The sequence below is a fragment of the Furipterus horrens genome, unplaced genomic scaffold (assembly GCF_987537825.1).
Source record: "Furipterus horrens unplaced genomic scaffold, mFurHor1.1.pri manual_scaffold_9, whole genome shotgun sequence".
In the NCBI taxonomy this organism is placed as follows: Eukaryota; Metazoa; Chordata; class Mammalia; order Chiroptera; family Furipteridae; genus Furipterus; species Furipterus horrens.
In genome coordinates this window covers 15,122,849-15,146,951 of record NW_028327179.1, presented here as the reverse complement: position 1 = coordinate 15,146,951, position 24,103 = coordinate 15,122,849, and the positions used below count along the sequence as shown (strand labels likewise).

General features: G+C 38.3%; 1 protein-coding gene across 2 annotated transcripts in view; it reads right to left on the bottom strand.

The window, feature by feature from the left end:
• Positions 1–22,742, bottom strand: part of HYCC1 (hyccin PI4KA lipid kinase complex subunit 1) — a 61,778-nt gene extending 39,036 nt beyond the window's left edge. For both annotated transcript variants that reach the window (XM_090287118.1, XM_090287119.1), the window contains exon 1: positions 22,530–22,742. The gene's annotated coding sequence lies outside the window, so the exon portion shown is untranslated. The remainder of the gene's footprint in view (positions 1–22,529) is intronic.
• Between the last annotated feature and the right edge of the window lie 1,361 nt (positions 22,743–24,103).

Here is a 24,103-nt window from a genome sequence, read left to right as displayed (position 1 = left end):
AAAAATAAAAAATAAAAACCAATGTCCCTGAAGGGCAGACTGAAAGTCACCCCAAAGGTTCCTTGTGTAAGTTCCAGCAAAGCAGACTTAAAAATCATATGTGATCATTTGCTGCTCTTGTTGTGTGTATGCAAACGAACAGGATAAATTAAAACTGGACTTAATGCAGTCCCTTTAATGACAAAGAGGGTAATATTAAGGAGAAAAATCACAATTCAAGGAAAATCACAATGCTCACTGGTAGACTATAAACTAGTACAACTGTCTTTAAAGTTTATTTTTATTTAAAGTTTGTTTTCATTTGAAAGTTAAACTAGGTCTGTGACATCATCAAAGATGCTTAATTTACAGGCAAGAAGAATGTCAAGTGCCTTGCAACTGAATATCTTCCCAATAAGACAGTCTTGCAGATATAGAGACTGGTTTGTGGGTTATGTTGCATAAATTAACATGCATGTTCTGTTTTCATAAGGCATAAGTCTATGATCTAATTACATGAATGATTGTCTGTATGTATAGGCCTCACTTAATCCTGTCTGCATTGCTGCCTCCTGGGACTCAATGGTTTGGCTGAACTAAGTGGCTGGGTTGGTGAAATATGGGGTGGTCTGTGGGCTTCACTTTAAAACTGGTTTCTCCTTTCTATCCTAATGGCTTGGACAGAAAGGGCCCAGAGGTCTGAGAGGGGGAAACCTAAAATATTCCCCCCAGCCCAAACTAAGTATAGCGGGCAAAAGGGCTTTGGACAGTTGCGACGTGCCTTTCACCCCTTCTTTCAAAGAAGCCTTTTTTTTTTTTTCCTAACTTGGGGCATTGAAAAAAATTATCCCTGCCTTTTGTCATCTAGGGGTTATGGTTTTAATGATGCCTTTTAACCCTGTTGCCAAATCTGTTGCCCCCAGAATACGACAAGGATGCCAGCTTGTTAAATTGAGCATGCCATTGCCTAGGGACAGCCAACTGACCTGGAGTATGCAAGATCCTTCCCCATGTGGGAAGGCCACCCTCCCCTCCACACCCCTCTCTTATTAGGGATTTCTGGACCCAAGGGTAGGTAGAACAACGACCATGTCCAGCTTGAAGCAGCTAGAGGAGCTTGAGACCTTCTCCCATTGCCCTTTATAAGATTATAAAGGGTCTTAAGTCTGAGAGGGAGGAATTGTTACAGAGCGGAGTCCCCCCCAAAATTTAAAAATTAATTTTTAAAAAATGTGCACAAACAAGCATTAAAATGCAAGAATTTTGACAAAAGTATATCATAATATGATGAAATTGGCTCTGAAATTTTCATTCATCTTTCAGGAATACCAGCTGCATAATATACTGGAAATTTTTTCCTAATTTCAGTTAAATAATTTCAAATAGATCATGCATCTTAAGAAAAATGCATCCAAAATTGACTTTATAGAAGGCATTAAAGTAATTTAATTTGCTTATATTTCAGTTATCTATAAGAATAACAATCTAGGCAAGTCATTTGGTGCCCCAAAAGCTTAATATTCCTAAAACAAAGGTAAAAGTGATAATATCCAAGACAATAACTATATTCAACAATTGTTATTCAGAAGACTGGAATTACTTAAGTATAAATAAGAAAAAAGGAAGCTTAGAATATGCAAAATAAATTTATCTCAAGCAAAACTTGTCAAAGTATAATGTCGTTTTCTTCACCCATCCTTAGAAATTGTCTCTTGAGGAAAAATCTTAGCTCTATCTGAACTTCGCAACTTCCTAATTCAGATACAAACCCTGCCTTAAGCTTAATTTTCATTAGCATTATCAAGTAGTAGAAACTGAGGCTGAATTGCCGGAAACTGAATGTTGATTCTATTACTTACTTGGAGCAAGTTATTTGCCTTTTTTTTTCATCTGTGAAATAGGGATAACCACACTATCTACTTTTAAGGGGTTGTTGTACGAGTTCAACAAAAAATTGCAAATAAAAAATTTATTACAGTACGTGGCAATAAAGTATTATTATTGTGCAATATTATTACTGAAGAATATAAACTCATACAGCCTCCACTCAGCTATCAAAGTACATAATGGATATGCCTAATGAACAACACAAGGTTCTTGCTAAAAAATAAATTCTAAGGTTCCTGTTGTTGAATTCCCGTGAAAAATAACGTTAAGAATATACACACACATTCATGGAGAATTACTTGAGAGACACACATTTTATTTTTTAGAAAAAAAAATACCCCATTTATTTTTTTATTCTAAAATTTATCTTTGGATCAAGTCAGACAATCAGAAAACCACATATTTATACCATATTATTGATTTCATAGAACTGTGTATTTAGATAAACTGCACTTTGGAATTATATCCAAAATGTTACTGAAAATGTTGCTAGACCATGTTAACCCCTTTTAAATTCAACAGAGGAAAAAATTCACATCTTCAGTTTTCAATATCAGGAAAAACTGTCCTTTAGAGTAACTGGTTTGCTTTTACATTATGGATACTGTGAATTTCATAACTGATTCTCTTTGCTTTGATTCTAATAAAATGGGAGTCAAAGTTTCAGGCCTAACACTGTCCAAAAAAAAAGTAGGTCTAAATTAATCTTACCTGTTGTTTTAGATTATACTCTTACTCTTATTTTCTTTCTGCCTGGATTTGTTTATTTTTATCCTATTATACATATTTGTGAAGCAAAATGAAGCACAGGAAATATAAATTCATGTGAGCTTTCTTCTGTATTTATCCATTGTTTTGTCTAGTAAATTAGGAAAGTTATCACAAATAAAACCAGGCTACATCAAGTTACTGAGAATTGAGGAGGTAAATTTTTTTTGAAAGATTTTATTTATTTACTTTTAGAGAGAGGGGGAAGGAGGGAGAGAGAGAAGGACAGAAACCTTGGTGTGAGAGACAAATATCTATCAGCTGCCTCTCGCAGGTGCACTGCCTCGGGATTGCACCCACAATCCAGGCATGTGCCCTGACCAGAAATTGAACCAGTGACCTTTTGCTTTGTGGGACGACACCCAACCAACAGAGCCACGCCAACCTGAGCAAATGAATATGACTTCAGAGAGAAAAATTATGTTTCAATATACATATTTGTGGATATTAAATTCTAGAGCCGTTTGTTATCTTTCAAGGTTTTCATTTTCTACCTGTAAAATAGACTGGATGCTGAATTCTTCTAGTTTTCTCCAATATTTGTCTATGACTCTCCAGACAAAAAGTTACAATTTTTCTCCCATCCTTTGACTTGGAATCATTGAGAACCAAAACTGTTCTTCTCTCAAAGCTATGCAAGCTAAGGTGGGACAACTTGATATAAACATCAGAGAAATCACTACTACAGCCCATTGATTGACAAATCTTCATGCTTGTTGCAGAAAGATCACCAGAGACATTTAAACTGCAAACCAGAAAAAATCTCAGACTGTCATGCCTGCCTTCACTTCATCTGAAGATGCTTGAAGCCAGACATCTAGCAATCTTCTCTACTGGCTGCCTTTAGAACTCAGAAAATGGGATTATAGTTTGCTCCAGTCAGTAACCTTTGTTCTTCTTTTGTTTCCATAGAGATGCCTCTTATTAAATACTTGATTGCTTGCACCATAGGACTAATTCTGGGAGCCCACCTGCATCACCACGTCCTGAAATGAATAACAACTGTTTAATTGAACTTACCTATACTCGAGACTTAGACTGGTTAAATGAAACATGGAACAATCAACCCAACCCCTGGAATGTGATACTTCTCAGGAAGTTTCAGAGGAGGAAAATGTTCAGAATAAGTGACCCCAAGATGTGTCTCTCTGGTATTCAGATTATTCTGAGCTAAAGGCAACCAAGATTCTGTGGACTCAAGAGACACTTTGTCCCTTCCCTCAACCCCTTTAACTAACTAGAAGAATCTGAATCAGGGGCATCACCCATGGTAAGAGATTATGAGAGATTGCCCTTCTTGACCAATCAATTTGGCAGGGCAAACTACTAATTACTGAACATCTCTTCTTATTGTCCTGCAATGACCCTTTGAAGCCCCAAGGACCCATACCTCATTGTTAGCTCAGAATACCCTACATACATACCTCCTTTTAACATTCTGTTCCTGAACCTCTCCTGTATGTGGGGTCTCTGACTCTCTCCTACATAGAGCCATCCTGCCCATATTCCATAAAAGAAGATGAGGAGGATAGAGAATGCCCCATAAGGAGACTTTCTTTCCTGAGCTCTTTACAAACTTACACATACAGGTCATTGACCACAATTAAGTATTAATGACCACATACAGCATTATGGGAGGCTAAGCAAAATAATCTTTAGCAGGGTGACACAGCTAAAAATTTGGTTTCTACTCCTAAGAACTGAAAAATGAATATTTGTGAACAACCAGCAGTCTATGCTACAAGTCCATTTTGTTAGCTGATAGGGCTTAGTTCATGTTGCTATTACAAATGAGCTCTTTTTTTTTTTTTAACTTTATGTTTTGCTTTTTTGTAATTACAATTACTGATTACAAGTATTTAGGAAAGCCATCATTTTGCTATGCATTCTGATTATTTCATTTCAACCAATCTTACTGAATTGTTTAGACAGCCAATAATTCTTTAGTCTATTATCTTGGATTTTCTAGATAGACAATCATGTTAATTATAAATAACTGTCCCATCCTGTAACAGAAGGGCACACACCCCCTCAGCAATGGGGGAGGGGTTGAGTTGAGCATGTGTGACTGGAGATTTTGCCCCCTTGCTAAACATGGCGGCCAGAAGAAGGGCAAAGGCAAATATGGCGGACACCGAGCCTCATTATTTGGAAGGCCAGACACTCCCACTGGCTTTCGACATGCATGGGATTCTGGGAAAAGACTTTTGAAAGGGAGCGCACCAGAAAGTAAAAAGGCAGTTGGTTCTTTCCTTTCCTCGGGGAGGGAGAGCGTGTCAATGGTTGCCAGCAGGCCTGTCAATGGTGGCCAGTGCAGGCCTATGAGCACAGGCCTGGGGGTACAGACTCCAAAAGATGCCTGAAGCTGGACAGCGACTGTAGACCAGTTCAGTCACCTATGTTCATGATATTTCTGGATGGGAAAAGAGGTTCCTGGTGCAACCTTGAACTGACCTGCCAGAGGGTGACAGGGTAATTTTTCTTTGAATATCTTAGAAGGAACAGGCTTTGAGGCAGAAATTTGCCATTATTTCCAAAGACATTGGTGATAATAGCACTGTGAAGAGACTTTTCTTCCTATATTATTTTCAGTTATTGAATCTATGTAGTAGTTGTAATGACAAATAGTTAAATAGATATACTCTTTTTTTTCCTCTTACTTTTGTTACCCAGATATTTTAGGCAGAAACTTGCCATTAAATAAGCAATTCCTTTCTTTTCCATCAACCTCCATCTTTAGATATCTGCCTGGAAGGCCACAAGTGATAGGACCCCCCCACACACACAAACACACACACACACACACTGGTTGGGTTCGGAAACAGTATGACAGGTAAATTTCTTATTTTACCACAATGTTAATCTCCAATTTAATCTTACCTATAAGAATTTTGTATTTGATTAACATGTCATATTTTACAATTCAAACACTTTAAACATGTAGGTTTAAAGTTTGCTACCATGGACATGATATGAAGAGATGTTGGCATTACTGCTAGGATGACACGTTTTATAAAATGTTATTTTATGAAAAGATTCCTGAACTTTTCAAAAATAAATAATCCAGGACTTCCGGCCAAGATGGAGGCTTAGACGGACACGCTCGGTCTCCTTCTACAACTAGAGAGGAATACAACTACTTCAAAACAAAAGATAACTAGAAATTCCAGAAAATAAAGCTACACGGAAGCCCAACGTATGAAGTTATAAACCAGCGGCGCCCTTCGGGCAGGTAAGAGCGAAAGGGGGCGGTGCTATTTGTGGTTGCACCTGGGACAGCGGCAGAGAGAGCAATCTCAGCTGCAGTCGAACCCCGGCAGCTTGCGACCCCAACGCTCAGAAAAGCAACCACCACATCACCCCGAACAGTGAGGCTCAGAGGGCGGGAGGACTGATCCCGGTCTCCTAGCGGAATAACTGCAGGAATCCATCTTGGACCCCCGCCCCCACACAAAGCGCCACAGCGCTGCGAAATAGGTTGCGGATCGCCACTGGTCGCTGGGCAGTGACCACAAAGTGCCGGCGAGAAAGGTTGTGGATCACCACTGGTCGCTGGGCAGTGACGACAAAGCACCACAGCGCGGCCAGAAAGGTTTCTGGACCACCGCCGGTTGCTGGGTTGTGACGACAAAGGGCCACAGAGCGGCGAAAAAGGTTGCAGATTGCCGCTGGTCACTGGGTCGTGACGAGTACACAGGCACTGTCCCCTATAGCCGGCCCAAGAAAACAAAACGCATCTGTCAAAATGAGGCGGACAACTATAGAAATCCCGGTGGCGCAGGTCACCAGGCAACAGATGAAGAATCTGACAGATGAACAAATAAGAAACCTGTCAAGAGGCTCAGTTCTGGGCCATTGTTATCAGGTGGCTTACAGAATTAACAAAAGATCTGGAAAAAGATGAGAAAGAATTGAAAAACATTCACACTGAAAGGAACAAAACCACATACAAGACAGATGGTGAGGAAATAAAATCCAGAGTTCAAATCAATAAACCAGAACATAGAGAAGGAATAAACAGTCAACCAGTGCAGAGAGAGGAAACGGGAAGCAAGGAAAATGATGAGAGGATCAGAAACCTCTGGGACAGCTATAAGAGATCCAATATACGGATGATCGGATTGCCAGAGGGTGAAGAAGAAGAACTAGAAACTGAAAAATTAAGTGAAAATATAATAAAGCAGAACCTCCCAAACTTGGGGAAGGTCCAGGAAGCACAGAGAGTTCCAAAACAACTGAACTCAGGGAGAACCACTCCAAGACACATTATAATCAAAATGTCAAAAGTTAAAGATAAAGAGAGAATCTTAAAAGCAGCAAGAGAAAAGAAAAGAATCATGTACAAAGGGGTCCCAATTAGACTATCAGCTGACTTCTCAAGGGAGACCCTGCAGGCAAGAAGGGACTGGCAAGAAATATTCAAAGTAATGAAAATCCAAAACCTACAACCACAAATACTTTATCCAGCGAAGTTGTCATTCAGAATAGAAGGGCAGAGAAAGTGTTTCCAGGACAAAATAAAACTGAAAGAGTTCATTAGATCCAAACCACTGTTATATGAGATGTTAAAAGGACTGGTTTAGAAAAAAGAGGATCAAAACTATGAACACTAAAATGAAAACTGCATCACAAGAAACAACAACAAAAGCTAGGGAACTGAAACAAAGGCAAACTAAACAGGCAATGAGAGTGGAAAAAGAACTATAGGTATGGGGAGCATATTGGGGGGAAGTCAGCAGGGAAGGGGAAGGGGGAGAGGGAGGGAGATGGTATAGGAATTAAGAAACATCGTAGGAGGGAATGGAATAGACAGAGAGGTTGAGAAGAACTATATGTACAACCAATGGACATGGACTAAAAGAGGGGGACAAGGGGAGGGAGGGGGGCCACCGGGTGGAGGGGAGCAGAGCGAAGGGAAATTGGAACAAATGTAACACTGTAATCAATAAAACACATTAAAAAAAGTAAAATAAAATAAAATAAATAAATAATCCAATAATATTTTTTAAATATTAACCTAATTAGCTAATATAACTGCTTATTTAGTTCATTACTGAGAGCTATCACTACCACAGACAAGTAACCTGAGCCAATTCACTCTCACCCCTCACACACTCAAAGAGACATAAACACTTTAGTCCTGCTAACACCTATACAAAGCACACTGTTATGACAAGTTGGTATCATGCACTTACTCTTAAAAGGTAATGAGTCTAAAACATGGACAAAAAGGATGGGGAAACATGACGATTTACAGAAAAAATAATTTAGGTGCTTAAAAACAGTAAGAGGGATTTTAAAATGTAACAAACCACAAAAAAAGTTAATGCCATGGGCTGCATTAATAGGAAATATGTAGGACAAGGAAGTTAAGTGAGTGACACCAATAGAACATGATATACTAAGGATGCTATAAAAAAGCTAGAATAGCAACTGGGGCCAGACTACTCTTTTCACCAACTATTCCAATGTGACATGGCAAATATGGAAACTTGGCTGATAAATGACATTGAAGTACCAAAAAATGACAGCTGTCCTACATACCACACTTAATAGTTAAAAAAACAAACATGAAACCACTCTATAAATTGTAGAATGATAAATGAGCATAAGGTATCATTATTAGTATTGATTTGGGGAAATATTTTTTAACAAATAATTTCTAGCTGAGGATAGATTTTATTACTTTTTATTTGTTAGGCTACAGACTTACCAGAATATGATGAATTAATCTAAATTAAGTCTGTAAAAAAATATTTAACTAAACTTTTTACCAGAATTTGAACTGCTCAAGCAATTTTTCTTAACCAGATTTCTCAGACTTTTGAGAAATTTGAAGTACTCAAGGAATTTTTATTAACCAGGTTGTAGTTTTGTTTGTGGCTATTTCTATAATTAATTTGATATCAGGGACTTGATCAGGATTCAGCTCCTGTTCCTAGAATATATTTGCAAGACTGGTCATATAACAGTTGGTACTGAGGCTGAAAAAGTGTCAGCTCTAATAGGCATGTTTCAGTGACATGTCTCTTCAAATATAACTGTTTACAATCATTTATCCCATTTGTTACTTTTCTTAAATAGATATTCTTTGAAATCTCTTATAAAGTCCAACAATTCAGAAGAAAAGAACTTTAGAGATCTAGCCAATCCACCTCACATTAGAAAATCAAGGTGCATATAGAGGTTAAACACAAGAACACTCTCCTAGCTACAGAAATACTACTAGAATCCCCAACTCCTAGATCCTTCCAACTACACATCATATTGTCATTGTACAGTAAATTCAGGGAAAATAAAAAGATCACCATTTGTATTAATTCACAAATGAGGTAAATGCAAGTACATTAGTTTAGGCAGTGCTTTGTGAACTTATAAGAAAGCTATCCAGAAAGACATTAACAATGGTACTAAAGAAAAAAAGGCTTTCCCTGTGAAAATTTAACTATTCAAGAAAGTTAAAGAGATTTGTTTCCTTTTAGCTTAATCAAAGGACTTCTTGGGGCCTTTAATATGCTAAATCTGTGCTATAAATCTCTAAGAACGGTGTTTAGAATGAAACATTTTCCCAAGTGCATTGACCATTGAATCTTTTACTCTTCAGAACCAACTAGTGTCATTGGGAATAATGTCTGAAAAACACTTAGTGTGAGTCAAAGGTGTCATACATAGCAATCGTGGGATGTCCATGGATAATACTGGGGTAATGACTAACATTCCTCAAGCACTTATGTGTCCGGCACCATGCTAAGTGCTTTAAGGGAATTTTCATTTAATCCTCACAGCTTTCCTAAGTGGTGAATTAATATAATCTCTACTTCACGAAAGAAGGAGGAGGAGGAGGAGGGAGAAGGAAGGAGAAGAAGGAAGGAAGGAAGGAAGGAAGGAAGGAAGGAAGGAAGGAAGGAAGAAAGGAAGGAAGGAAGGAAGGAAGGAAGGAAGGAAGGAAGGAAGGAAGGAGAGACAAGCAATGAAGCCTAAAGAAATAATCTGTCTGCCCTCACAGAGTGGCTCAAGTTGGTTGGGTGTCGGGCAGCAAAGCAAAAAGTCACAGGTGCAAGTCACATGCCTGGGTTTCAGGTTTGATCCCTGGTTAGGCCATATTCGAGAGGCATTGATCAATGTTTCTCTCTCTTGGGGATGTTTCTCTCCCTCTCTTTCTCCCACCCTTCCCCTCTCTCTAAAAATAAATAAACAAAATCTTTATTTTAAAAAGCCACATACACTAAGGGGTTGAGTTAGCATTAGACTCCAAGCAGCTCAACTCCAGAGTCCCCATTCTCAGTCACCACCGTTCATGCTATCAACAGTCCTACTCCCAGCATATAACACTTCAAAGTTTATAATACTGATTTATGACTAATTTACCTTTATTCTCTTTTTCTCACTAATATTTTCATTCCAAATTGAAAACTAGAATTAAAAACTGTAGGATCATTGACAGAACATGGTAGGTTCCTGGAGTCAGTCTTTATACACAGACCCAGCTCTGCCACTTGCTAGCATGGACTTTGAGGAAATTCTTGATTTCAGTATTTTTATCAACAACTGGGATGAAGAGAAAGAGATGAAAAAGTATTATCACTGGTATTTACCACAATGACCTAAGACTATTAACAAGGGTGCTCCCAACTGTATGGATGTGACTGAAGTTTAAATGCCAAAATTTGGTTAAAATTCTTACTTGCCCATATGCTAGAGGTTTTTGTAGTTTTGTTTTGCTTTGCTCTATAGCAAACACATTTTTTTAACTTTGTGACTGAGATCTTTATTCAGTTTGCTATATAACTTAGTTTTTACCCTATTCTCAGAACTCTAGTGAACTGCTTCCAAGTGACGAATGAGCAAGTGGTATATTTTTGTGTATGTTCAAAATTTTTCTCTTTCAGCAAAGTACTACCTCAGAACACTATAAAAGAGTTTACTAAACACAGCACTATTCAATATATGACCCAAATTTAAAATGACATTAATGTAACCTGGCAGCCAAGGAGAGTGGACTGGAATGCACATGCATGAACAATGATGACTTCACTGTACTAGTCAGTGGGGGCAGTAGATGCCATTGAGGGAGCAGGTGTACTCTGTGGCCATTGCATTCAGAATGCCTGAGCGAGTACAGCAACTAATCTGCATCAAATTTTGTGTTAAGTTTAAACACTCCTCCACGGGAACTATTTGGATGATTCAGAAGGCCACAGCTATGGGCAACTGGTGATTGGCAACTTCATCACAACAATGTGCCAGCTCATGCATCACATCTCATGAAGAGTTTTTTTTTGAAACATCAAATCACCCAAGTGATTCAGCCCGGCTACAGCCCAGAGTTGATGCCCTGCAACTTCTGGCTATTCCAAAAACTAAAATCACCTTTGAAAGGGAAGAGATTTCAGACCATCGATGAGATTCAGGAAAATACAATGGGACAGCTGATGGCAATGAGGAAAACTATGTGAGGTCCCAAGAAGCCTACTTTGAAGGGGAATGAGACGCCACTGTCCTGTGTACAAAGGTTCTTGTATCTTGTATCTTCTTCAATAAATGTCTCTATTTTTCATATTACATGGCTGGATACCTTCTGGACAGACATACTATATTTAGCTTGTGGCTAAAGCATGTGATGAAAAAATGCTGAAAATTATTGTGGTCACTAAGTATGACTGGTTGCAGATCTGAAGGTATAGCAACTATCAAAGCAATATACATGAATCAAAAGACACACTTCTCTGCTCCTATTGAATATAATACAGACAAAGTAGTGTTGCTAAAACTATGCACAAGTAATTAGTTCAAATGAACATTATATTAAAAAGTATTTTAGTCAGTCTTCCTCTTCCATTTTCTATTTTGAAAAAGGAACAAGGTCTCTTGGCATAGACTCTTCAACACTTAAGAACATAAATATCCCATAAACACTTCCTCTTTGCCAAACCAAACAAATTCAATTGAACTAAAAAATTAACCAGATGTTTGCCAATGACTGTATTAGGATGGGGCAGGGGGGTGAAAATGACTAGGTATTACTTTCTCTATTAAACCATCCAAATTTCTCTCTCTCATGTCTTGCCTGGGAGAAGTATAAACATTTTAAGGTTTTGGCTTTGAGCTTGGCAAACTGTTCCCTGGGGATAGGCATATTTAAGGTATTTGGGATTGGGATTTTGCCATATCCAAGCATACAAGCCACCTGTATCAGTTCTCGAGGATTACTATAAAAAGCGCCACAGACTGGGTGGCTTAAACAACAGAAATTTATTTTCTCACAGCTCTGGAGGCAAGATGTCAGCAGGGTTGGATCCTGCTGAGAGAACCATAAGGAAAGGATCTGTTCTGGACCTTTCTCCGTGGCATATAGCCATCTTCTTCCTGTGTCTTCACATCATCTTTCATCTGTACAAGTCATGTCCATATTTTCTCTCCTTACAAGCACACCAGTCAAACTGGACTAGGCCCACCATAATTACCTCATTTTAACTTGATTACCTCTGTAAAGACCTCTCTCCAGATATGATTACATTATACTGGGGATTATGCTTCAATATATAAATGGGGGAAGGACACAATGTGGCCCATTAACACCATCAAAACTATAATAAACTAGGATTGCAGGAACTAATCTGACTCTCTTTTCTTGTACTAGAGATACTTAAGTATCATCCATTTATTCTTAAATTATTAAATTTACTATATCTTAGATACCAGGTTTACAAAACTGAACATGACATAGTCCCTGACTTAAGGGATTCACTTGGAGAGACAAGTAAACCTAAAACACAGCAGAAGTGAGTGTCCTTTAATTTATTTTGAAACAGGTCAAGGCAAATCATGGTATAAGCAAATAAAATAATAAAAACAAATGCTATGAGGAGGAGTGCGAAAGAAAACCCAATGTAAATATTGTATTGTAATCATTTTGCTATCATTTGGCCCTGCCCGCTTCCTTGCTCTTTCCCAAAAATAATAGCATACAGAAATACATTTTCCAAAACACAGTCCTACTTTAATTCCTTTAAAGCGTTTGAAGAATTCAGAACAAGTCACCCCATAGCTTGGATTATTTTGAGCTAAAGGCAACAGAAACTCTGCAGGCTCAAGAGAAACTTCTGGCCCCCACCTCAACCACCTAGAACTTAAGTTAGGAGCCTTGTCCATAATAAGTGATTATCAGAAATAATATTTTTGACCTGCCTATACAGCAAGGCAAACTACTAATTACTAATCATCTGCTCTTCTTATCCTCCTGCAATGACCTGCCTCTCTGCTGAAGCCCCGCGGTGCCTGACCTCACTCTTTGTTCAGAATGCCATATTTATCTCATTTTCCTTTTCTGTCTCTGACTCTCATGTACAAGGAGTTCCCATGCACAGAAAATTAAGCTTGATTTTTCTCTTATTAAACTGTCTCACGTCATTTTGATAATTTAACCAACCAAAAGAACCAGCAAAGAAAGGGGGAATTTTTTTCTTACCCACACTTTTTGTATTCTAACTGACAATTGTCCCTGCTCTAACATACTGAGGACAAAGGACAAACATTTGCTTTTCCATCTCCATGTGAATTGCCTTCCTCCCCTTTGAAGTCACAAACCACACACACTCACCTTACCCTTCTCCTTAGCTCAAATTGGCAAATAACCTTAGCTGCCTAATCTGTCCTTGGGTTTCATATTCTCAGGAAAGCCCTGTATGTACATACATAATAAATTTAGCTGTCCTCCTGTTAATCTGTCTTATGTTAATATGATTCTTAGTCCAAGAGAAGAATTTAAAAGGGTTGAAGAAAAATTATTTTTCCTCCCCAACAAAAGCAACAGATTTTGATTGTACTACAAAATTCTATTTGATTCTTCTCCACCAGAAACTCAGTGGGTCCTATTAATATAGTTGTTCTTCTTGGTTTAAAAAATTATACTAACCAAAGCAAAAATAAATAGTTCAAGTATGATCATGTTGATGCATATTAACTGGGGTAATAGTCGATTTGTTTGTTTCAGCGGAGTCTGAATTATAAAATTATTTTTTAAATAAAGTTTTCAATAATATTAATCTTATAGTAATATTACAAAATGTAACCTAGATGTTGCTTTGTAGCTGAATATGAAACTAAAGTAAGTACAGCAAAAATTACTGTTTTGGTTCCTCCAAAAGTACTTGGAAGTCCTATAAGAATGTTTAATCCCTAGAGTAGTTTAAGTATGTCTTTTTCAATTATGCACTGTTTCTGAATAAAAGGTTTATAACAGAAAACTAAATACCTGTTTGGAATTTTTCACCAATAACTAATTACTGGTTGATGGAATCAAATTCAATAAATCACATTATATTACAATAAACTAGGACTTCATAATCTGGAGACATGAAGAGTATCTCCACTGATTACTATCTTGTGACCAGCTCAATATGATTTCCATTGAAGATGCTGGCCTTTTTGAGGTGCTAACTAAAATAGTGTAAGATATTTGAAGTTCTCATAGTGAAAAAAGCAAATTTTATTCTTACTTTTCTTGAAGTTTTCTTGGCCTATCATACCTTTCCCTTCAATCAATAATTATCATGGATGAAAATAATATCTCATCTCCAAATAAAAGTAATTGTGAAAAGTTAAATATTACAGAAATGGTGGATAAGCTTATTGGAAGGCATCCTTTTAGAAAACACTTTAAATAGAAAATACAGCTAACACAAAGTATAGTGAGCATAACTAAAATTTCTCTCCCACTCCTTCCTATAAAGAGAGGAATCATACATTACATTCCTTTTTTAAGCACCCCACCCTACCCCAGTGTTTTAACACAGCTCAATAAATAAAAGAAGCAACATGATATAATGAAAAAGTCCAAAACTCATTCCCAAGTTTCAGCAAGTCACTTGAACTTTCTAAGCCTCAGTTTCCTCAACTGTGAAAAGTAGGTGATAACATCTACCTTACCAGAATGTTTAGGGACCAAAAATAATACAAATAAAGCACTGACACATCACAGGTGTCAATAATGACAACACTAATTATCAGTTACAAAATATCAATTTGACAATTGAGAATGAATTTCAGGACCTTACACTTCCTGGAAAGAGGTTAGAGGGAGGATGAGAAGGAGGCTTTATTAGATTCTGATGTCCTCCAGTTACTTCCATCCTTATTTATTCTTTATGATTAACTTTGATTTAGTGGCCTGTTCTGATGCCACCACCTTTAATTATCTCACCACTAATTTATTCCTTAACCCCCTTTACAGTATATATTGTTTCTCATCATATATTTTCCATGATCTTATAAATAAATCTATTTCTCAATACTCATTCTTTCACTTCTAACCTTGCCACAACTGTCTTCCTTTCTGAAACTCTACTAAGAAGAACACTGACTTCAGTATTCTATCACCCATGTAATCATCCTTTTGATTTTCTGTACTTCTCTAACAGTCCATTTGATTGGCATAGTTCTACCCTCCCTACTTATTGGATGCTTTTCCCTCCACCCATTTCTAAAATACTTCCACCTCTTCTCTACTTCTTTATCAGGGCCCACTTGGAGTTTCACAATTTCCTAAAAAAGTATTTCCCTCTTCTAAACTGCCTGAAGTATGTACTGTTTGGGGGGCTGTATCGTCACTCTGTCCACCACTGTAATATCTATGGTCAACAAATCAGTGGGAAACTTGAAATTTAGATAAAGGGCATATATATGCCTAGCAAGTTTAAAGAAGCCAGACCAGCAACTTTTTCTGCCCCACATGGGCAGGGGAGGGAAGTACGGTACTGTGTGTATGTTGATTGGAACCCATACCCTAACTGATATTTATATTTTAAAGGGGCAAAAAAAACCCAGAAGAGCTCAAAAAGATAAAAAAAAGTACAGAATTGCTTGTGCAATTTTAACTCGTTCAAGGCTTATAATGTTCTCTTAAATTTCCAAGCCTATAAGTCACTTTATAACCTCAAATAATTTTCACAGTACCGTTTAAGAACTCAAATACAATGTTTTCATTAAGCCTAGTGCAAAAACTGAATAAATCCTTATGCATTTATGAGAAAGCAACTAATGTTCATCAGAACAAAAGACTCATTGTTCAAGAAACACATACCAAACAAATATCACTTAACATTTACTACCAAAAGGCTACCCTGATACAAGCCTAAACAATGGCAAATATGTAAACTACAGTGGGAAACTACTGTTTCTCAAGTTCCTTGGTCTCTTAAATGTGTTGCACTTAACATTATTTACAAGGTCCAAACAGAATTCAGGAATACAAATTAATCTTGAACATCCAATAAATTAAAGTGTGAATTATATAAAGTGAATTATACAAACTTATCCCATTCCCATTCTGGGATCTTCTACTTAATCTCAATTACAAAACAAAGGAAACTGAGACTATTTTCTTAAAATGCTATAAAAAAAAGTTCTCAAAAAGAATACACAGCTGTGAAACTGTAAAATCATTCTCATTTAAATGAGGAGCAAGCCAATGTTTACTATTCACTACAATAATTTAACATTATTCTAAATGTTCTGGTTAATGTAATTTTAAATATAAAATAAGGATTAAATATTGGCAAGAAGACAAAATTATCATCATTTCCAACATTACAACTGCCTTATTACAAAAAAATCCAATAAAAATTATTGGAATTAAGAGTTCGTAAGATCACCATCTAGAAAAGAGTACACACAAGCCACCAACTTTTCTATGTTCCATCCAGAAAATATAATCCTCTTCAAAATACAATGGAAAAAAAGTTTCCATTCACAATAGTAACAATAAGTTTTAAAATATCAAAAATTAACTTTAAAAATAGGCAGAATTACACGAAGAAAACTACAAAACACTGAGTCATTAAAGATGACTTGGAGAAATGATAAATATATTGTAAAGATATCACAACTATATCTAAAAATTGATTTAGAAATTCCAATGGGGTTGTTTTGGGATCTTAATAATTGAATTAAAGGTAAACTGAAAAAAGAAATATATGAGAAATGTTGGAAACCTTTAGAAAAGGTAATAGGAATTCATACAACCATATAATTAGATACGTTAAACATTATTAAAAGTTTCAATACTTAGGAGTTTGAAATTACTGGATCAAAAAAATAAAGATCCCAATGAAGCAGAATAAAAAGCCTAGGAATATATATATATATATAGCTATATATGACTTGTTATATAATAAAGATGACATTTAAAACCTCTGAGGAAAGACAATTGTTTATAGGCAGTATTAAAATAATTGACTGGCCACTCTACATTAAAATACATCCCAAATACACTAAAAATGTAAATGTTTTTAAAAACTGTGGAAATAATATAAGGAAATAGATGTGTATAGTTATATAATCTTGAAATTTAAGAAGGCTTTCCTAAGCAGGCAGATATCATAAAAGAAAATTTCGATAGATTTAATTACACTAAAAAAGTCAAAAATCTGTTTAAAAAGAAAAACCCACACCAAAAACAACATTAGGATGCAAATGACAAACTGGAGAAATAATTTCAATCTAATTTGACAAAAGTCTAACCCTTTTATATATTGTACAGGGAGCTCTCATAACTCAATTATTTAAAATCTTCAGTATCTTTTAAAAAAAGAACACTAATGGATAAATCACAAAAATATTCAAACATTTAGTGTCACTAATAATGAAATAAAATTTATAGAAAACACAATTTTTCATAACAAAAAAGCAGGGGTGGGGGGTTGTTGCTTTTTAAAAGATTTTATTTATTTATTTTTAGAGAGAGGGGAAGAGAGAGAGAAAGAGAGGGAGAGAAATATCAATATACGGTTGCCTATTGTGTGCCCCCAAATAGGGACCTGGCCTGCAACCCAGGCATGTGCCCAGACTGGGAATCAAACTGGTGTCCCTTTGGTTTGCAGGCTGGCACTCGATACACTAAGCCACACCAGCCAGGGCTCATAGTGGTAGTTTTTAATTACTAGTGCTGAATATGGCAAGGTTTCTGGCTTTCTCAAAACAATTAATAAATGTGAATATTAGATGAACCTTTCTGGAAGGCAATCAATTAATATCTATTAAAAATAATTTAAATATGCATAACTTTTGGCTTCAGAACTTATCCTAAGAAAATAAAGACATGGGCAATATCTTTATAGCAATCTGTGAAGAAGCTAACTGCTATACTATTCACTCAAAATTACTGGAGAAAGCTTAAATTTTCAACAACTGAAATAGTGGTTAAATAAATTATGGTAAACCCATTTGCTGGAATATTAGACATTTAAAATTATGTTACACTGGAAACAAATAATATTTTATTGACTTGGGTAAGCATTCATTCTATTAAGTAAAAATAAGACAGTGACAAAACAGCAAATTTAAAAAACGTCTTCATTCACCATGGTTTCTTTTTGTTAAAAAATACTAAGTACCTATTAAAACGATCTATAAGAATATTCACCAAAGTGTTAATAATGATCATCTCTGAATGGATGAAATTTTCAGAACTCTAGAAAACATTCAAACAAAGATTTTCACTGCACCTTTACTTATGATCAAGTATAATATCAAAAATATTTAGATATTGGCCATTCTGCATTTAGCCCCCTGCCAAAGGTAAGAATCAAAGGTGAGGAAAGAGCTCTGGACCTCAGAACCAGTAGTGCTCAGCTTTTACCTACATCCAAATCATGAGCCAGAAATTTTTTTCTAAAAAGTAAATGGAGGGAATATAGGTATTATCTTTCTCAGTATAAAAAGTGTGGGCCTTCGACACATCTAGTCACAACCCTTCTCTGTCTCATTTGGGAGACAGAGGAATGATTTTCTTTTCCAATATATTTTAAAGGAATATATTCAAGACACAAGCAAGCAGGATTTCTTCTGAGCAAAAATGTTGTAAACAGGAGATTTTCAAATGTTAGATGTTCCCTTTCCTCAGTGCAAATATGCAGCCTAACTCCAAGAGGGCCAAAAAGACGAGTACTTGGCTCTCAACAATAAGCAATAGCCAAACTGTTAATTCCATCTGTTCCCCTGCAAAAAATGACAAAGCATTACATGGTGGTGCCAGGGATCTCGGGATCCATTTAAAGGGGTTTTCTGAAGGGTATCCATTTTCACAACATTAAGATGCTAATTTTTTTTTAGCACTTGAGAGCACCAACCTTGATACTACATGATGACAGCTTTGATGCTGATAACAAAGGAATATACTATCTTTAACATCATAATTTTTGTTAGAGACATTGCTTCCAGAATTATCTTCCTCTCTTATTGGTCAAGGCTCTAAATTCCAACCACTTCTATTGTCCCAGGAACTTAATTCCAATAAATAGCTAATCTTGCCTGAATATCTCATTTCTTGCTTTCCTTATGAATGTAAAGAGACAGACTTAGCATCCTTTCAGCCTGTATCCCTCTGTAGTGGTTTTCAACATGCCTGCACAGAGGCATAACCTAGGGAACTTTAAAACACCTATGTAACTACTCTGTCGTAATAGAAAGTAAACCAGTAGTTTCCAGGGGATGAAAGGGAAAGATTACAAAGGGACACAAGAAAAATTTTAGAGGTGATGAATATGTCCATTATTTTGATTGTGGTGATGGTTTTGCAAGTGTAAACACGTCATACAAACTGCACACTTTAAATACGTGTAGTTTATTAAATGCCAATTACACTTTAATAAAGGTGTTGAAATAAATACTGGTGTCTAGGTCCCACCCCGCCACACAAATTGGGATGGGGGTCCCTGGAAATTGGGATCCTTCAAAGCTCCCCAGATGATTGTAAATGTACAGCTAAGACTGAGAACCACTGCTCTATAGCTAGCTTTATACCCTCTCTCAATTCATTATTTCAGTTTTCTTGAAATGCCTCACTCAAGCATGTCTACTTTATCATCATTCATTCTTTCTCAATTTTTGAAGACTGGTTTCTGTGTCACACTCAGCTAAAACTGTACTTGGTAAAGTCACCTGTGGACTCCTGATAAATTCACTGGTCCCTTGGGTCCTCTCCATGCTTGACAGCTCTTTACAGCATTCAAAATTGTTGATCCATTCCCCCTTTATTTTAAAATCTCTCCACCCTTAGCATCTCTCCTGATGGCTGTCTCACCTTTCTCTAACTACTACAGCACTCTTCTATCTCTTTCACACTATTCTTCTACCTGTTTCGGCTCTTTATCAGTCTGTTCTCTGGGGACTGCTGTTATCATGCTAAAGGCTTTCCCTGAGTCATTTCACCATGACCAAATAAATACAGCTTCCATTTAACCCCCAATCTTCCCTCTAATCCTGATTTCCTTTACAAATTCCACATCCATAGACCCAGATATCTACATCTTCACCTGAATGCTCCATAGCTTCCTCAAATTCTAAAAAGTCAGAAATAGAATTCATCATCTTCCCTCCATTTATTCCTCATTTCCAATCAATGAAACCAAGTCAAACCCTCAGGGTCCTGATTTCTCCTTCTTTCTTCCCAAAGGTGACAGGACGTATCAGATTCTACTTCACTCTACCATAGTGATGGTCTAAAACACAAATCCATTAAATGGCTTCTTATTGATCACCTTCAATCCAATCCCCTTAGCCAGGAAACAATACCCTGGTCTGGTCCTCAACCACCCTCACTATTCTCATATTCCACCATTCTACTAACCTCTGCATTCAAATCATAGCAGCGTCAATGCTATTGAGTTTGGATTTATCATTGACCGACATCTTTAAATTGTCATGGTTCCTCATGCCTCTTTGCCATCGCACTCATTATATTCTCCTCTTGGAAAGCTATCCACTTCCTGCACTTGGCAAAATTATATCATACTTCAAAACTCTACTGTGTGCTCCTGACTCTACTACACCAAACTGGTAGCCATCTCCTACTCTGCTCCCTTACTACACTAGGCATATCTCTAATCATATTTATCACATGGTATTATAATTGTTACTTTACCTATCTGTCTTGTAAATTAAACAGTAAGTTCCTTGATAACAAGAGCTATGACATTAATTCTTTATCCCTAGTACCTATTCAGCCTGTCAGAACAAAATAAATATGTTTGACATAATTTCAATAATATACAAAATGTAAACTTGAAACCCCCAAAATGGTCTTGATACTAACATTATTTAGAGATTTCTTAATATTCATTATAAAATAAATATCAGACAACAGGATCTTGAATACGACAGTCAAATATCTTGATAATAAGATATTTTTAAACTGTCAAAAGGACACCACTCTAAAAAAATGCAACCAAGAGCAGATTTCAGAAAAGAGAAATACAACAAAGAAAGGAAACATATAAGGAATAACACACTGACCTAGCCAATGCCTCATCTGGATGTCTATATCCAGCTGCTATTAATGCTGATAACTAAGAGGGTTTATAATCCCTCTCTGGTAATAATCATAGTAAATCAAAAAATAAGCCAAACCCAGAATTTGTTTCCTAAATATGTGACGGTTTCCTCCCTTGCCATTTTGTTTAAATTAATTATTTGAATAACTGACTTTGAAGCTACTATTGGCCAAGCAGACCCTAAAGCCTTTTTTTTCTTTCTTTCTTTCTTTCTTGCCTTCCCTGCATTTTAAAAATATGGTGCTTCGGACTAACATTCATCTTGCAAACCTTAAAATGTATCAACCTAAAGTGGGAAAAAATGCTTAGAAATTGGGAGGGGATGAGGGGTTAGTTTGGATGTTAAGAGAATGTTCTTAAGGAAAACAAGCCTCCCAGGACTATAACATTGACTCAAGGTTACACGGATCCTTATGACTTTATACAGAGAAGATTTTTAAAAGCTGGAAATCTCAAACTATAAAGTGTTACATGCACCAAGTGGTAATATACCTGCTCCAAAAGCTACCTGTGACTCTAAGGACAAACCATTTGCAAAAGGTCAGCCTGGTCCCACCGCCTGCAGGACGCTCTCCGAGATAAGTGGCAGCTGCCGGCGGAACAAACTCCCCCTACCTGAGGCGCGGAGCAGCGCCCAGCATGCGAGAGGGTATTTCTCAGAGAACCGATTCTGTGCAGGCAAAGCCGCATGGCCAAATTACAGCCCCCCAGAAATGTCTCAGCTGTGAGTGTACAGAGCACAAGTGTGCACACTGAAGGGCGGACACTCGGGTCAGCTGAAGCGTGAAAACTGGGGGTCTTGAAATGCAACAGTTTCCAGACAAAACCCAGACGATTCTCAAGCCTGTTAAGATTGGCCTCGGGAGAGGAATAACTCACAGAAAGAAGGAGGCAAGTGCTGAAGAAGAGATCTAGAAGAATAAGCAAGGCAAGAATCACGGCTGCTTTCTCAATCTCTACGTCTTGCGGGGGGACCAAAGTCTTGCGGGGGGACCGAAGACCGAAGCGAAAGCTTTCAAAGAACGAGCGGGATCGACGGTGACCATTTTGGCCACTAGACCGGACCGCGCGCCAGCAGTAGCCTCGCTGGACTCGGAGAAAGGGATGGGAGGGGTCGGACCGGAGCATCAGCTGCCGTGGGGGCTGAGGGTCCCCCACCCCAGGTCGAGCCCGCGGAGGGGCGGCCAGGACCCCTGAGGCGGTGGCACCCGAGTCACGCCCAGGGTCGGGACCGCTCCTCGCCGGAAAGAAGAAAGACCCGAGTCCGCGCGCACAAAGCTGCAGTCGCCCAGGCGGCAGCAGCAGCAGGAGGGCTGCGCCCAACTTCGGGACGAGCAGCCGCCGACAGCAGCCCACTCACCCGGCCCCGCCGCGCGCAGCCCGTGACGCCCCCGCGCCCACCAGCGGCGCCTCGCGTGGAAGCCGTTACCCCAAACGAAGCCGCCGCCCGGGTGACAAAGTCCCGGCTCCCTCCCCGTTGCCTCGCCCTGGCTCCTCCCTGACAAAAAAAGTTATCGGTCGTCGGCCGCCTAGGGGGCCCGCCGTGGGTCGCTAGACCGGACTCACCAGAGCGGATCTCTGAGCTCCGCCTCCGGAACCCCGACTTATCTGGCTCGCAGCAACGGCAACAGCGTCTGCTCTGCGTTTTCCCGGGTAGCAGCAGCACCTGCCCCCCTTCTTCCTAACAAAACGGGTCCGGACGAGCCATCTTCCCCCTCCGCTCTCTGACTGACAACCCAGCTCCGACAGCCGCCACTGCCGCCAGATAGTCTGACAGGCACAACTAGAGACCCGTCCCTAGACAGCCAACCACCACCGCCCCACGCCAGTTTGGCCTATTGCCGTTGCCCGGGGCGGGACCAGAACAACTTCTCCACCAATGAGAATCTCCCTTTGCTGGGTCTGGGGCGGCCCCGTGAGGTGGGAGGCAGGGAGGACGACTTTGGTGGGCGTGGCCTCAGCAGCTGGCGAGGTCGGAGCACCCAAGGGGAGATGATTGACTGTTAGATTTGCGGTGCGGGCTAGTGCGGGCTAGGTAATAGTGATCAGTGAAGGTCCCATTAGGATTTATGGCACTCTCAGAAGAAAATAAGCCTTTCGGAATGATGTTAACCATAATCACAGATGAGAAACTGATATTTTAATTTCTTGATCAGAAGCATTTACTTCCCAGTAATTCGAGACACAAGAATTTATCAAAATCTTATCAAACTCTAAGGAAAGAAATTACGTTTCAGCAAAATGGTAATTAAAACACTTCCCACTTTTATTATATCGTTGCTTTTGGCCTTAGCCTGGAAAAAGTCAAAGACAATTTCCCAGTTTTCTTTCCATGGGCTCTTTTTGTTTGTTTGTTTCAAACTTCCCTCCCTGTTCTTCGCCCAAACACACATTATCTTGAATAACGACTGGAACCGGAGCACATCTGAGCCAGTTCCTACATATACACCCTCTCTTTCTGACCCTTTCAACTCCTCCTGCCACATCCTACTCAATCCAATAAGAATTCATGAGAGAAAAATGGACCTTCGCCCTGGGAGACAGAAAGTCATTCTAGGATTTTGCTAGAAAAGGGAACGGTTCTAAAGCAACCAGTGGTCTTTTAAAGCATGCCACACATGAACACAAAAATATATTACTTGCCCTGACCAGTGTGGTTCAGTTGGTTGGGTATTGTCCAGCAAGGCAAAAGATTGTGGGTGGGATTCCCGGTCGGGGCACGCACCTAGGTTGCGGATTCAGTCTCATGTGGGGACACATATGACAGGAAACTAATTGGTGTTTCTCTCTCCCATCAATATTTTGCTCACTCTCTTTCTCTCTTCCCCTCTCTCTAAAAATAAATAAATAAAATCTTTTTTTTTTAAGAAAATTTATTACTTGATATCAAAAGGGCATCAAGCAAACAATTTCAGGTAATCATTAAGGAAGACTTATAGAACATTCAAACAAGATCCCCCTTCCAAGAGCATAGTCAGGATTATTAGCAAATAATAAAAAGAAATTGCAGTGATAAGGGCAACAGAGCTGGGTTCAAAAAGCAAGGAGAACACACAGGAAGATATCACTGTGTTTAAGAAAGAGAACTTCACAAGGAAGGTGGTGTTTTAATTGGATCTTAAAAGGTAGATGGGAGTTTG